Consider the following 17,017-nt stretch of genomic DNA (forward strand, 5'->3'; position numbering starts at 1 on the left):
AAGCAGCAGGGTCTTGGATGAAGAATGTCAGGGGCTGAGTCTCCTTATTAGGGATGATCTGCTGGTATCTACAAGAGCCTGGAATTCAGAACATCACAACAGAACGTGTAACACAAACACACTGTTGTCACGCAGGACACTAATACACCATGACCCGCATTAATTATATTACCCGTGCCTAATATCCTATATAACCGGACAATGGGTGCAATGTAGGCCTGGACAGAGCGCTCCTCATAGAGAATAATGGCATTCTTATCACCATGAGCGGTGACATTGCCCCTTTACACTATAACTGGAGAGTTTTTCAGTAACCCAACATTACAGCAACATGGAGAAGGTGTCAAAAAACAAACATTGTACACCATTGCTATGGCACAAACCACAAGCACCATCATTGGTAATTAGACGAGGGATATTGCTAGCTGGTGCCATATCATTGCTGTGGTGGGGTAGGACCGTTCTTGATCTAGGAATGGCCAATCCAATGGTGATGAATCCAAGGACCTGATGGTGTAAAGAGGATCCAGTCTGAGAAGACAATAGGGTCGAGTAGGTGGTTGCGGACTCCACAAAGGCCAATTAGGGTATTGAAGACTTGAATTTTGTTCGGAATGGTTGGGTGTATAGGAGATCGCTCAATATAGGTTGCTGAGGGCACAGATGGAGGTGGGTGGGGGGTTTGTAGCGCCTCTGTCACCCATGCTACTAAAATTGAGGATGGAGGAGAGCAAATGACTTTGCCCTCTCCTAACTACAATGTACACCCTCTACTACCACTACCGAAACAGAATAACCTGAATGAGGTGAACCTTATTCAGCCCCTATTATTTATTTCTGTTACATTGCACCAACATATTCCGACATGGATGTACAGAGTTTGTCCTCACTCACTGTCCCCATTGAGACTCACAATCTAAATTCCCCATTTGTATGTTTTTGAGGTGTGGGAGGAAACCGGAGTACCCGGAGGGGACCCATGCCAACACGGGGAGAACATACAAACTTCATGCAGATGTTGCCCATGGTTGGGTTTGAACCCAAGACCCAGAATCCAGGACCGAGCCACCTACAAAAGATAACTTTCCTGCGTGGTCATGACACCTGGAGTGGACTTCAGAGCCACACTAAAAATGGTGCATCGTACTAGTGCCATCATCCATTACAAAAAATAGCTATTACAATAGGATCCAACGTGTATAAGGATAATATTATTTATATCATACACATAATGTTGAGGTCGTCTGTAGAATTTTTGGTGCCCATTAGGCTGAGGAACATTATACAGTTCTTAACAGTCTTGTGCCGAAAAAGGGTATTGAATTTTTTTTAAAGAAACAGCTGCAGAAAAGGTTCTTAGATCTGCTTCTATTAAAATCACATGTGAGGTACCGCCTGGATAATAGGCACATAGGGCTTTTATACGCAGTTAATATGTTGGAACTAGAACGTGGCGGGAATTCCAAAAACTGCAGCAACTTCAAAACTTTACTAAAACAGTTTATTGACTTCCACAGCCACTTGGGTTTCTTTGCCCCATAACGCATCAACAGGTGATCAATCTGAAGCCTTGTTCTTGTCCCATATCTGCCTGGTGACCTTCACTATTCATATAATTTACAGCAGGGAATGAACATCCTAATGTGAATTTTTATGGTATGTTTATAACTCAGTCCATGATGAGGCTCTGGATGGAGCAAAGAGCCCAGTAACCCGAGATCTACAGACAAACAGCTGGAAGCAGTCTGGTACCCAAAGAGGGGGATGGGGGCTTCTCATGGCAGACAGGAAGAAACAGAAAAAGTCTTGAGGGGGCTGCGAGGTACAGTCAGAGCTGTCGGGAAATAAAAAGTTGTTATATATATATATATATATATACAAAAGAGAAGACAGCAGCACTCACAGAATAAATGTGAATCGGGTGCCAGCAAAAAACGTCCCGATCCTCGGACGTGGTGTATATAGAAGAAAGAAAAACTTTGCGGCACTCCAATTTGAAAAAATGGTGGTTTATTCAATCCAAATATAACAGCAACGTTTCAATCCTACATTAGGATCCTAATGTAGGATTGAAACGTTGCTGTTATATTTGGATTGAATAAACCACCATTTTTTCAAATTGGAGTGCCGCAAAGTTTTTCTTTCTTCTATATATATATATATATATATGTTAGTGCTGGTTTGTCCACTTTGGAGAATCAACTTTCCATGGGCGTAAGAAGGTAAAGCAATTGGAACCACCATCTATTAAGGAGAGAAGAGAGCTTCGGCTCTGGAGCACACTGGTATAGATGCATTCAATTAATAGGTTCGCAGAAGTCCTCATCACTAGGAAGACCAGCCAAATGAAGTGAAAAGCCATTGTCCTAAGTGTGGACAACCTCGTCAAGAGCATAGCTATAGGGGGTGTAGAGGTAGCAGTCAAATCCGGCCACTGGTGGTTCAGGGGGCCTCAAAAAAGAAGATACGAGTATTATAAAATAGCATATGGTCGATGGGTGCCCTGTTACAGATCAATAGCCATAGAGCAACCATCGCGCCACCTAGAGTAACCTAACACAAAAGCCTCTACACTGATGTAGCTTACAATCTTTCCTACCACAAACTACACATCATGTTCTCCACATCCAAAACAAAACGTCTGAAATCAGAATATAAAAAGCGTCAGATGTAGATGTGTTCTGCAGTTCTCTGTGTTATTCCGGTTACCAAACGTCAGCAGTTCTATGAACACCGTGTAAACAAGGGGAAATATCCTGCCGTGTGTCAGCGTCACTGGTCTGTGTGTCCCCGCTGTGTCACTCTGCACAAAAACAACTGATGTCACACTAATATGTCCAATATGTACGGTGCAGCCCATGGAACCTATGACAAGTCATGTTTTTCTAAGGGTAAACAACATGAACCGGCCAAGCGTGAATACTCATCATAGACTATCCCAAAATATGCATTCAGTGGCTATAGCACCTTAGTAGACCAACTCTGGATAGAGGCGTTCAGAAGAAGGAAGCAAGTGCTGACTCTAGGTTTGGTATGAACTAATAAAAATGGTCTTTCAACCCTCCTGAAAGGCGCCATGCTCATGTCAGAACATCCGCGCTTTCTGAAAATATCTCAAGATCTTCTACCCAACTCAATAGCTTTCTTCTCAATCCTTCACGTAAACTTCTACATCATTCTATCACCTCTGTATTATTCCTACACGTCACCTACTACACTAATTCGTCATTTCCTCATCAATCCACACATCTCCTTCTAGGCCAATACATCACTTCCTTCACATTTCAATAAATCACCATTTAGATTGCTTTATTATCATTCTCACATCTTCTCTGCTCCATCACTTCCTTCTCATTCCAATATCAACTTATACACAGCTCCATCGCTTCCTTCTCATACATCGACTTTTATATTTCTCCATCTGGTTCTGTTGTCTCTACTCTCGTCCATTACTTCCTTATCAAGACACACATCTTTTACATTCTCAACATATTACTTCTCTTTTTAACACTCCCCCCTATTTCCTGCTCTATTACTTCCTTTTCATGGCCACACGTGTCCTCTATTGCTCTATCATTTCCTTTTCATTCCTGCATCAATTTCTATAATGATCTATTACTTCTTGCTTAGTCACATATTACTTTCTCCATTACTCTATTACTTCTTTCCCACACATTTCCTGTACTGCTTGTCAGTTCCTTCTCTTTCCCACGTCACCCTGTACATCATTTACATCCCATTCCCTCATATTAGCTTCTACATTACTCCATCACTTCCTTCTCATTTCAACACACCACCTTCTAAATCACTCCATTACTTCCTTCCCATTCCCTCATATCACCTTCTATATTACTCCATCATTTCCTTCTCAATTCCACATCACCTTCTACTTTCCTCCATCACTTCCTTCCCATTCTCAGACTTCTGAACTCTTATGTCCGTTCATTCCAATTTCTGCACACCACCTTCTACATCACTTAATCACGTTCTTCCTGTCTGTACTCCTCCATCACATCTAATCACTTCCCATACATTGCCCGGTCATTTCCTTCCCATTACTGTACACCACTTTCTACATCACTTCCTTCTGATTCTCACACATGCCCTGTGCTGCTCTATCACTTCCTTCTCATACTTTCACATCTCAGAGTCTAAACCACTCCATCACTTCGATACTCTGTCCTATACCCCCTTCCTATACATCTCCTATTCTAAACTCACTTTCTTCTTATTCCCATACATCTCCGATCCTATTCTAACTATCTTCTCATGCCCATACATCTTCTATTCGAAACTCAATTCTTTCTCATTCCCACATCTCCTTCTACATCACTTCCTTCCCCTTCCCATACATCTCCTTCTACATCACTTCCTTCCCCTTCCCATACATCTCCTTCTACATCACTTCCTTCTCCTTGCCATACATCTCCTGAACTGCTCCAACACTTCCTTCTCGGCCTGCACACCCCACCTTTTACCCCCAGTCCATCACCTTCTCTACTACTCCATCACTTCCCTCTCATTTCCACACATCTGCTTCTTCCTCTCCTTATTCTCACACTAACCTTGTATCTCCTTTTATCTTTGCTGGCAGTCCTCTCCTCAGTCCATCCATTCACACAACTCCATCACTCCCTCCTTTAGTTTTTCCATTCCTTCTCATCTCCTTCCTCCTTCCCAGGCTCATTTCTTTCGTTTCAAACACTTTCTACCACCGTCGACTCATTCCTCTCATGACTCATTTTTCCCCCATAACAATCCCTCTCATGAGAAATCCAGATAATACACTCAGCCACATGACACCTTATCTATGGAAGCTTAACTTCATTCCAGGAACATGTGATCTCGTCTTACAAACCTTCCCAAATAAAAGACTATTTACTGTATTAAAGGAATCGACACAATCCTTGTAAATTGTATGAATATAATATTAATATAAATGGGATAACATTAAATACATGACAGGGTGGAGCTCCTTCACAAATAAGTTAAGGTCATAATAGCAGCAAGAGAGGACAAGTTTCGTATGAACGCCCATGGCTTTGGAAACAGAAGTTCTTCAAACACATATGAAGGTGATGGTCGGTTGTCCACATATGTTTGTCCATGTAATATATAGTGGATGTGGATGTAGATGTAAATGCGTGTGGAGGATCTTCTGGGACATATCGTTCATTACTACTAGTTGCCTGGAGAACCTATGCTCGAATAAGGAAGCATCTGACAGGAAAGGCTCGACACCTCGAAAGGAAGCGTCAAATTTCTGCCTCCTACTAATTGGTTTGCAGAGTTAGATAAAAGACTTCTAATGACTCTTGTGTTACGCACCTGTCACCACTAAGTGTCATCACCCCTAGTCCCTTCACCCCTCTCCGTCTGCATACCACGTGCCACATCTCATCAGCTCTACTACATACTGTGGTGGTCACCTACAGCTGCTGTAAAGAAGTAATTCAGTGTGGTCCTTAAGTACATTTCTGGGGATAAATTTTTTTGTACCTTCTCAGTTGTGCAGAGCATTGCACCTATAATAGCAAATGATCTGCTTGCATTCCTAAACCTCCCATACACATTGAATAACTATGACTGACCGTCACATGAATGCGTCTGTGCTGCAGTACCAGGCACGGCCAGAAGTGTTGCTGTGTCTGGTACAACAAGGAAGTGGTTGTCCTGCCATGGCCCCTTGGTTTTGATTATCATGGGGGGTTTCTAACAATGCAGTTCCTCTGTAGAGGGAAGTCCTGGATAAGTTCTGGTCACCTAAAATGAAGATACGACTAACCAGGACTGGACACCCTCTTTCCAAGAGTTCCATAGCAGCCAGATGGGCTGTATCTATGCTCTTGACAAGATCGGGTCATGGTCTATGGAGGCTCCTGAGCAAAATCTTTTCTACAGTGTCCAAATAATACCACCATATTATACAAAAATAATGCCACCACAATACCCAGATAACAGAGCCATATAGTGCCTAATAATACCAACATACTGTACACGGCCTCAATAACAGTGCTTATATAATGTCCAGAAAATAGTGTTCTGATCCCGGGTTTCTAAATGTCAAAAAATTGCAGTTGCTGTCACACGAACGGACGCCGGGGGTGTGAACCCCAGTGCATTTGCTTTTTTTTACCCTCCTATAACCCAGCCCTGGCCATAGGCAACTGCAGTGACTCAATGAGCAATTTATGGCTGCTACCAGGCAATAGCCTTCATGTGACCTGATCATTTATAACGAGGTCTTCCAGAGAAAGGTTGCCTTTCTATCATCTTATGCCTCCAGCTTTGTAAACACGAATACTATATATCCATGTTGCCTTAATTCCGTTTTTCATTTGTCGATCTTATTTTGTCAACCCATATTTCAATCTATCATTATTTAACTTCCCCTAAGCTCTCTCTCCGAATACATCTCTCGCTTTTCCCTATCTTATTTCCTCTTCCCTCACTCTATTTTCTTTACTGAATCCAACCAAATTCTCAAGTCCCTGCACTGATCCCAGATTTCCCTCTCTCCTTTCAGCTTCACATTTCACCCAGGACAGGGCGGAGGGCCCAGACTGCAAGAGTGAGCTCAACATCTGTTTTCCAGATGTACTCACACCCAAATGTGCCCTCCTACCTGAATCCTGGAGGATGATCTGATTCCAGCACTCCATCATATTATTCTCCTGTAGTATCGAGCTCCTGAGCCTCTTATTACCCCTGTAACATCTTATTACAGTAACCCGACTCCTGAGCCTCTTATTACCCCTGTAACATCTTATTACAGTAACCCGGCTCCTGATCCTCTTATTACCCTGTAACATCTTATTACAGTAACCCGGCTCCTGATCCTCTTATTACCCCTGTAACACCTTATTACAGTAACCCGGCTCCTGATCCTCTTATTACCCTGTAACACCTTATTACAGTAACCCGGCTCCTGAGCCTCTTATTACCCCTGTAACCTCTTATTACAGTAACCCGGCTCCTGATCCTCTTATTACCCCTGTAACCTCTTATTACAGTAACCCGGCTCCTGATCCTCTTATTACCCCTGTAACATCTTATTACAGTAACCCGCCTCCTGATCCTCTTATTACCCTGTAACATCTTATTACAGTAACCCGGCTCCTGAGCCTCTTATTACCCCTGTAACATCTTATTACAGTAACCCGGCTCCTGATCCTCTTATTACCCCTGTAACATCTTATTACAGTAACCCGGCTCCTGAGCCTCTTATTACCCCTGTAACATCTTATTACAGTAACCCGACTCCTGAGCCTCTTATTACCCCTGTAACATCTTATTACAGTAACCCGGCTCCTGATCCTCTTATTACCCTGTAACATCTTATTACAGTAACCCGGCTCCTGATCCTCTTATTACTCTGTAACATCTTATTACAGTAACCCGGCTCCTGATCCTCTTATTACCCTGTAACATCTTATTACAGTAACCCGGCTCCTCATCCTCTTATTACCCTGTAACATCTTATTACAGTAACCCGGCTCCTGATCCTCTTATTACTCTGTAACATCTTATTACAGTAACCCGGCTCCTGATCCTCTTATTACCCTGTAACATCTTATTACAGTAACCCGGCTCCTGATCCTCTTATTACCCTGTAACATCTTATTACAGTAACCCGGCTCCTGATCCTCTTATTACCCCTGTAACATCTTATTACAGTAACCCGGCTCCTGATCCTCTTATTACCCCTGTAACATCTTATTACAGTAACCCGGCTCCTGATCCTCTTATTACCCTGTAACATCTTATTACAGTAACCCGGCTCCTGATCCTCTTATTACCCTGTAACATCTTATTACAGTAACCCGGCTCCTGAGCCTCTTATTACCCCTGTAACATCTTATTACAGTAACCCGGCTCCTGATCCTCTTATTACCCTGTAACATCTTATTACAGTAACCCGGCTCCTGATCCTCTTATTACCCCTGTAACATCTTATTACAGTAACCCGGCTCCTGATCCTCTTATTACCCTGTAACATATTATTACAGTAACCCGGCTCCTGATCCTCTTATTACCCTGTAATATCTTATTACAGTAACCCGGCTCCTGATCCTCTTATTACCCCCGTAACATCTTATTACAGTAACCCGGCTCCTGAGCCTCTTATTACCCTGTAACATCTTATTACAGTAACCCGGCTCCTGATCCTCTTATTACCCTGTAACATCTTATTACAGTAACCCGGCTCCTGATCCTCTTATTACCCTGTAACATCTTATTACAGTAACCCGGCTCCTGATCCTCTTATTACCCCTGTAACATCTTATTACAGTAACCCGGCTCCTGATCCTCTTATTACCGTGTAACATCTTATTACAGTAACCCGGCTCCTGATCCTCTTATTATCCCTGTAACATCTTATTACAGTAACCCGGCTCCTGATCCTCTTATTACCCTGTAACATCTTATTACAGTAACCCGGCTCCTGATCCTCTTATTACCCTGTAACATCTTATTACAGTAACCCGGCTCCTGATCCTCTTATTACCCCTGTAACATCTTATTACAGTAACCCGGCTCCCGATCCTCTTATTACCCTGTAACATGTTATTACAGTTACCCGGCTCCTGAGCCTCTTATTACCCTGTAACATCTTATTACAGTAACCCGGCTCCTCATCCTCTTATTACCCTGTAACATCTTATTACAGTAACCCGGCTCCTCATCCTCTTATTACCCCTGTAACATCTTATTACAGTAACCCGGCTCCTGATCCTCTTATTACCCCTGTAACATCTTATTACAGTAACCCGGCTCCTGATCCTCTTATTACCCTGTAACATCTTATTACAGTAACCCGGCTCCTGATCCTCTTATTACCCTGTAACATCTTATTACAGTAACCCGGCTCCTGATCCTCTTATTACCCCTGTAACATCTTATTACAGTAACCCGGCTCCTGAGCCTCTTATTACCCTGTAACATCTTATTACAGTAACCCGGCTCCTGATCCTCTTATTACCCCTGTAACATCTTATTACAGTAACCCGGCTCCTGATCCTCTTATTACCATGTAACATCTTATTACAGTAACCCGGCTCCTGATCCTCTTATTACCCCTGTAACATCTTATTACAGTAACCCGGCTCCTGAGCCTCTTATTACCGCTGTAACATCTTATTACAGTAACCCGGCTCCTAATCCTCTTATTACCCCTGTAACATCTTATTACAGTAACCCGGCTCCTGATCCTCTTATTACCCCTGTAACATCTTATTACAGTAACCCGGCTCCTGATCCTCTTATTACCCTGTAACATCTTATTACAGTAACCCGGCTCCTGATACTCTTATTACCCTGTAACATCTTATTACAGTAACCCGGCTCCTGATCCTCTTATTACCCCTGTAACATCTTATTACAGTAACCCGGCTCCTGATCCTCTTATTACCCTGTAACATCTTATTACAGTAACCCGGCTCCTCATCCTCTTATTACCCTGTAACATCTTATTACAGTAACCCGGCTCCTGATCCTCTTATTACCCTGTAACATCTTATTACAGTAACCCGGCTCCTGATCCTCTTATTACCCCTGTAACATCTTATTACAGTAACCCGGCTCCTGATCCCCTTATTACCCTGTAACATCTTATTACAGTAACCCGGCTCCTGATCCTCTTATTACTCTGTAACATCTTATTACAGTAACCCGGCTCCTGATACTCTTATTACCCCGTAACATCTTATTACAGTAACCCGGCTCCTGATCCTCTTATTGCCCTGTAACATCTTATTACAGTAACCCGGCTCCTGATCCTCTTATTGCCCTGTAACATCTTATTACAGTGCACGATGACACTTGTCCATATGGCTGTGTTAGGTACTGCAGCTTTGCCACAGCTCAGCCCCATTTATAGCCGCACGCATGTGGATGGGTACCGCAGTGACAGGGCCACAGTTTGCTGATCCATGATGGGTCAGACCTCCATCGATCACACATTGATGACCTATTTTAAGGATAAGCCATTTATAATAAATCCTGGAAAACACCGTTATCAATCACAGTCATATCTACAACTTTTTAAAACCCTGGAAATCACCATCGCTTTGTTTCAACAACCGCATCTTAAATATTCCTTATATAGAGCACAGCGAACTCCCTGCTAAATTCCATATTTATCATGTACATTAGCCAAGAACATCTTTATCGACATTATCCAGACTGGTTGGTTTATCCTTAAAACACGTACATGTTCCAGATCCTATATATCCAGCTAATTATACGCAGCGTTGATAATAAATCTAAGTAAGCGTCAAATTATTGCTTGCGAAAAAAGTCTCTGCCGAAGTGAAATTCTCCTATATGTAGTTGGTACTATAAGGGCATTGTATGGCAGTATTATTTAGTTAGTATAATTTTGTGCATTGTATGGCGCTATTATTAAGGATGTTTTGCCCAGGGGCCTTCACAGACCTTAATTCGTCTCTGTTGAGAGCATACGTACAATAGAGGCAGCCCATGTGGCAGCTATGGGGCCCTTGGAGAGAGGGACCCAGTCTAGTTTGGTTGCATCCCCATTAGGTGGTGAGAAACTGTGCAGGACACCCCTCTCCAGGGGAACGTCATTGTTAGTAAACATAAGGGTTGGGAAATTGGCCAAAGGGTAATGGACCTTCTGTCCTGGGTAGCTAAATAAGGCCCCTAGGCTGCCATGACAAGAATCGGCACACTGCGATTGCGTCGTGGGAGGGCCAATGGGGTGACAGAAGGGGCTTGTGAATCAGATCTATACTTGCTCTTCCCGGCCAGGATATATAGTTATATCAAATGTCAGGAAATGGTTAAAAAAAAGGTTCTATGGTTCGGGACTTTTAAAAAAAATAAAATAAAATCAGCTGGGCCTGACTTAGACAGTCTATTAATTTCCATGGAAACTGTAATTCTTCCTTTCTCCTGTTGTGGCGCTGCAGGAAAATGAAACACTTGGCGCAAGATTCCCCCACAGATTACAGCTGATCACTTGGGATCACTGAAAGCACCATCCCACCAGTACCCAGTATTCCTAGAGTTTCCGCCGATTATACTTTGTAATGTTGTATCATGGAGGTCTAGGGTTCAAATCCAGACAACGCCATGCATGCCCCAAATCCAATTCTTAATACACACATGGGGTGGGCCGGTAGTAATGTATGGTTTTGTAAATAGTGCCCAATAAGCCCCATTTGGATTAAATGGTGATTCCCCCCCCCCCCCCCCCCACCTAGAAAGGCACGGTTATTATAGTGTGTACAGTGTTGTATAAGCAGTAGTATAGACTCGGGAGGACCGAGGTTGAATCACACCTGGGCCCTAGCCCCCAATAGGGCCAAATGCCAACTAACCGGACTTTTAAAGGCATACACACTACTTCTAGGTCTTACTATTTCTGCATTACGGAAAAAAAAAAACTATTTTCAAGGCACATGAGAAAAAAAAAAAAACGGCAATAAACATAAATGTGAGGATGAGGCCTTCTGCAAGTCTTGCCGAAAATGTATTAAGATTCCAGTTTTCTGCCTCTTGTGGCAGAAATGACTAGGACCCTAGAGCAACTGTTATATGTTTATTGTTCATGGCTCCCCAGACTTATCCCGCTGAGCCAGATCAACTCTGAAACTTTAGGGCCAGTAAAACTTTTCATAGGATGTTATGGACGGACTAATAAATGTAGCAGAGCTAAACTTGTCATGGGACTGTATTTTGTTAAGATCATGTAGTTGGCTTATCTGCAATTCTCTACATCTGACCAATTTAGCTCTGCTACATCTGTATAATATAATCCAGTATTGTGCAAAATAGTTTCACCTGTAATGTCATGTAATGGGGTCATATCCATTATATGATAGGTAGATTTTACAACGGACATAGGATTTGTTGAAAAAAACTAAAACGTGTTTCCATCCTTAGCCTGATACCCCTATCTGGCCCTCCATAACTCTACACACACCCAAAGCTCGACACTCCACCTCTGCCTTCCAAATCCGCGCTGCTCCCAGTTATTTCAGTCTCCTCTTTCCATAGAAATGGGTTTCACATAAAAAGCCATTGGCACAGCACATAATGAAATACAGATGTAGGAGAGCAGGGTTTGTCATTTGGCACAACTCAGGCTTAATATACCAAAATATATTATCTGTGTCTTTACATAGGACTGGAGGTAAATCATCTACATTATCTTAATTCTGGAAATCATTATCAGCTGTATATAGAATTCAGCTCTGCTACATCTATATACACTGTCTCATCATTAATCTGCATGAGTTCCCCAGAAAAATCTGGAATTCATAATCCTTAATACGGTTTCTTTTTGGTCCCTGGAATAAACCAAGAATTCCTGCATCCACCCTACGTTGACTGTGAACCAAGCTGAGCAAAATCGATTGTCAGCTCCTGTGGTTTAGCAGCCCCCAGGGAGACAATATGGCGTAATATTATTATCCGAAACCTACGCAGTTATGTAAAGCATGAGAATATAACTTCATAAGACTCCATATATGATCCCTATACATTTAGTTATGGACCCCGCTAATACTTTTGCAATGGTTTCCTCTCCATATTGCGGGAGAAGCTTCATCCTAATACTATAATAGGTCCTCAATGATATAATACAAGTCTGTACATAGTACTAATAGCCCTCATCTGCAGAGCATTGCATTAATAATCACACCCTCTTAGTGTCACACACCGGTCCCCTTCTGCAGAGCATTGCACTTTAGAACACATCCTCTATAGAACATCTGGTCCTAGTTAGCGATCCTCCAAAATACCCATCCCAATCCTAGGGGTGTGGGTTGCAAAAATAGCCACGCTGGCATCCACCCCCCACCCCCCTCGGGTTCATAAAGTTATATCCCCCCCCCCACTATATTATAAGAAGTTACCCCATTTTTCTTAAGACTCACCCCAAATTCTCAGCCCTGCATTCCAGTGCTCTCTCTTCTCTCTACTGATAAATCCTTGTTTCCAAACTCAACCTCTCACTGGGACCCCCCCCCCCTCTCTCTCTACCCCAACCCCACCCCCTTCATCTGCACATCCCTTAAAGGGACAGGAGAACATAAACAGATTTTGTAAAATGAAAGTAGAGGAAAAAAAAACCATGAGAAATGTACATTGTGGGTGTTACATGTTTTATTATTACGTGATATCAGACATGGAGGTTTTGTTGTTTTTATGCAGTCGGTTGTCATATGATGCGTAATAACAAATGATGATGCCGGATATTGAATGAGTGTGAATGAGCCGCATTGATAGCAGCGTGTGGCTCAGACGGTAAAAAAGCGCCATTTATACAGTTATTATGACTCGCTTGTAGGTTTGGTCTGGGAAATGAAAATAAAAGTAAATAAATTAACTTTTTACATTTTTTTTTAATGAATTTACTCAATTTATTACAAAAACGAGTCCTATTTTATTATTATTTATTTGAATTTAATTTTATTATTTTATTATGTATTATTTGATATATTTTATGAATTATGTATTATATATGTATTATACGTTTTCAAAATTTTTATATTTTAGGACTTATTTTATATATTTGTTATGTATTATACTTTGATATATTTTTTATTTATGACTTATTTTATTTATTTTTTATATTATATATAATATTATTTCTGAGCTCTCTATTTTTAAAGGGGTTTAAGGCCTCATGCACACGACCGTGCTCGTAATTACGACTTATAATTACGAGCACGGCCGGGCACGGGCAGCCGGCCGGTTTTCCGAGCCGTGCTCCCATTATAAAGTATAGGAGCACGGCCCGTAAAATAAAAAAATAGAACATCTTCTATCTTTTTAATGGCACGGGCACCTTCCCGTGAGAAAACGGGAAAGTGCCCGTGGCCAACAGAAGTCTATGGGCCCGCTATTTCGGGACGTAATTACGACCCGTAATAACGGGTGTTTTTATGGTCGTGTGCATGAGGCCTAAGGAGATTAGAAAAATTTGACTGATTTCTTCCAGAAACAGCACCACTCTTGTCCATAGGCTGTGTCTGGTATTGCAGCTCAGCCAAGTTAAAATAAACCTTTCATCATGCACAAAATAAATTGTGCAAATATGATCATTAATGTATGGTGAAATGTTTTTTTTTCCCAACCACTTATGTCAACAACAAATAAAATTATATATAATTTTTCACATTGAAAGCATAAAGGGGTTTTCCCATCTTGGATATTTATGGTACAGCCGCAAGATATGTCATAAATGTCTGATAGATGCGGGTCCCACCTATGGGACACACCCCTATCTCCCGGAGGAGGGTCCCCAAACCATGTCCCGCCTAGTGGGGTGGCCGCTGGCTGCCGTATCCAGAAGGTGAGTCAGTGCAGAGACGACCAGTTGTAGCTTTTAGTGGCACCATTTTGTGGTACATATAATTTATTGAATAACCTTTAAAAAATGTTTAAAAAAAATGTATAATTTTTTTATGTTTGTTAAAAAAAAAAAAAAAAAAAAATCATGTTAATGTTATTCTATGGTTTTCGTTTTCCACTGTGGTGGCCATTATGAGGGATCATTTTTTTGCGGGACGAGTCAGTTTATATTGGTACATAACATTTAATAATTTTTGTATACTTTTGTTTTGTCCCACGAGGGCACTTGAAGCTGCGATCATCTGATCACTACTATAATGCTTTGGAATTCTTAATGGCATGGCCTAATAGACAGATACCTATTGTAGAACTGGGGACATTTGTTAGGCCCCCGGTCGAGACGGTAAGGCCCCATGCGCACGACTGTATTGATCATCCGCAATTACGGCTGACATTATGGACCCATTAATTTCTATTGGCCACGGACATTTTTCCGTATATTTACGGATGTGTGTCTTGGCCGTAGAAATGACCCGCAAATTATAGAACAAGTCCTATTCCTGTCGGCAACTGCGGCACGGTCTCAATCATAGAAGTCTATAGGCGCTTCCTCAATTGCGGACGGAAAGGGATGTGTATCCGTAACCGTCGGATCTGTATTTGCAGACAGTAAAAACTTTTACGGTCATGTGCAGGAGGTCTAACTGACCGGCAACCCGCAATTAGGTTGCGGGGCACCAACAGCAGACAGATCGAGCCCCTCCCTCTATCAAGCCCGTTAGACGCTGAGATCCTACTGTTGATTGCACGGGTATGAACCCTGAGCATGTGCGATCCTCATGACAAAACATATACGACTTCATGGAGCCTTAAAGAGCTATCTCCTATTGCAGCAGATCGGCGCTGCAATGTAGATTACAGTAACGTTTTTTTTTTCAAAAACGAGCATTTTTGGCCAAGTTATGACCATTTTTATATTTATGCAAATGAGCCTTTCTTAAGTCCAACTGGGTGTGTATTGTGTGTGTAACATCTGGGCGTTTTTACTTGTTTTACTAGCTGGGCGTTGTGAATAGAAGTGTATGATGCTGACGAATCAGCATCATCCACTTCTCTTCGTTACCACCCAGCTTCTGGCAGTGCAGACACAGCGTGTTCTCGAGAGATCACGCTGTGACGTCACTCACTTCCTGCCCCAGGTCCTGCATCGTGTCGGACGAGCGAGGACACATCGGCACCAGAGGCTACATCGACTTACCTGCAAACGCCGATGCTGCTGCAGAATCATCTGTAGCCTCTGTCGCCTGGTGCCGATGTGTCCTCGCTCGTCCGACACGATGCAGGACCTGGGGCAGGAAGTGACGTCACAGCGTGATCTCTCGAGAACACGCTGTGTGTCTGTGCACTGCCAGAAGCTGGGTGTTAACGAAGAGAAGTGGATGATGCTGATTCGTCAGCATCATACACTTCTATTCACAACGCCCAGCTAGTAAAACAAGTAAACACACCCAGATGTTACACACACAATACACACCCAGTTGTACATAACTTTAAACACGCCCAGTTGTACTTAAGAAAGGCTCATTTGCATAAATATAAAAATGCTCATAACTTGGCCAAAAATGCTCATTTTTGAAAAAAACAAAACGTTACTGTAATCTACATTGCAGCGCCGATCTGCTGCAATACGAGATAGGGGTTTGAAAATCTGGTGACAGAGCCTCTTTAAGAGCGTTAAAGGGGTTCTCCGCTTTAAACAATGCCTACTTGCCTCTTGACAAGAAGCGGATAACAGCTGGACCCTCAGGAATCAACTGAAATCTGTGGGGGAACCCGGCAGCAATTCTTCAATCTTCCTGCAGTGCCAGCAGAGGTAGGATTAAGGGTATGTTCACACGGCGGGGGTCCGTAACGGCTGAAATTACGGGGATGTTTCAGCCTGAAAACATCCCCGTAAATTCAGCCGTACCGGCATGTGCAGGCGCTTGAACGCCGCGTCAATTACGGCCGTAATTAGCGCTGCTATTCATTGGAGTCAATGAATAGCGGCTCCAAATACGGCCAAAGAAGTGACAGGTCACTTCTTCTACGCGGGCGTCTATTTACGCGCCGTCATTTGACAGCGGCGCGTAAATATACGCCTCGTGTGAACAGACAAACGTCTGCCCATTGCTTTCAATGGGCAGATGTTTGTCAGCGCTATTGAGGCGCTATTTTCAGACGTAATTCGGGGCAAAAACGCCCGAATTACATCCGTAAATAGGCCGTGTGAACATACCCTAAGTATTACACAGTTCCCATTCATACCAGTGAACTGTGTGTAAAGCAGGACAGGGCTGGTCCTCCAGAGTTCTTTGTAACCGCTCTCCACTCCGGCCAAGAGATGAGGATCCTAAACGGAGGATTTCGCTCTATTAATATGGGTTGTGTAGGATTAGAAAACATGGTTGTTTTCCTCTAAAACCAGCACCACTTCATTCCAGATCATAGATGTTATTGCAGCTCAGACCTATTCACCTTAATGGAACTGAACTGCAATACCAGACACAACCAGTGGACAGGTGTGGCGCGGTTTCTGGAAGAATTTCAGCATAGGGTATATTTAAATGGATTTTCTAAACTAGACAACCCCATTAATGTGTAAAACAGTCCTTAAAGTGTTTTTCCCACAAGGGACATTTATAACATCCAC

At 42.6% G+C, this 17,017-nt stretch overlaps 1 protein-coding gene across 1 annotated transcript in view; it reads right to left on the minus strand.

Annotated features, from left to right (window-relative positions):
* KANK2 (KN motif and ankyrin repeat domains 2) overlaps positions 1-12,952 on the minus strand; it is an 88,581-nt gene extending 75,629 nt beyond the window's left edge. The window contains exon 1 of the mRNA XM_075859015.1: positions 12,906-12,952. The gene's annotated coding sequence lies outside the window, so the exon portion shown is untranslated. The remainder of the gene's footprint in view (positions 1-12,905) is intronic.
* Positions 12,953-17,017: the final 4,065 nt, after the last annotated feature.

Source organism: Rhinoderma darwinii, chromosome 3 (genome assembly GCF_050947455.1).
Source record: "Rhinoderma darwinii isolate aRhiDar2 chromosome 3, aRhiDar2.hap1, whole genome shotgun sequence".
Lineage (NCBI taxonomy): Eukaryota > Metazoa > Chordata > Amphibia > Anura > Rhinodermatidae > Rhinoderma > Rhinoderma darwinii.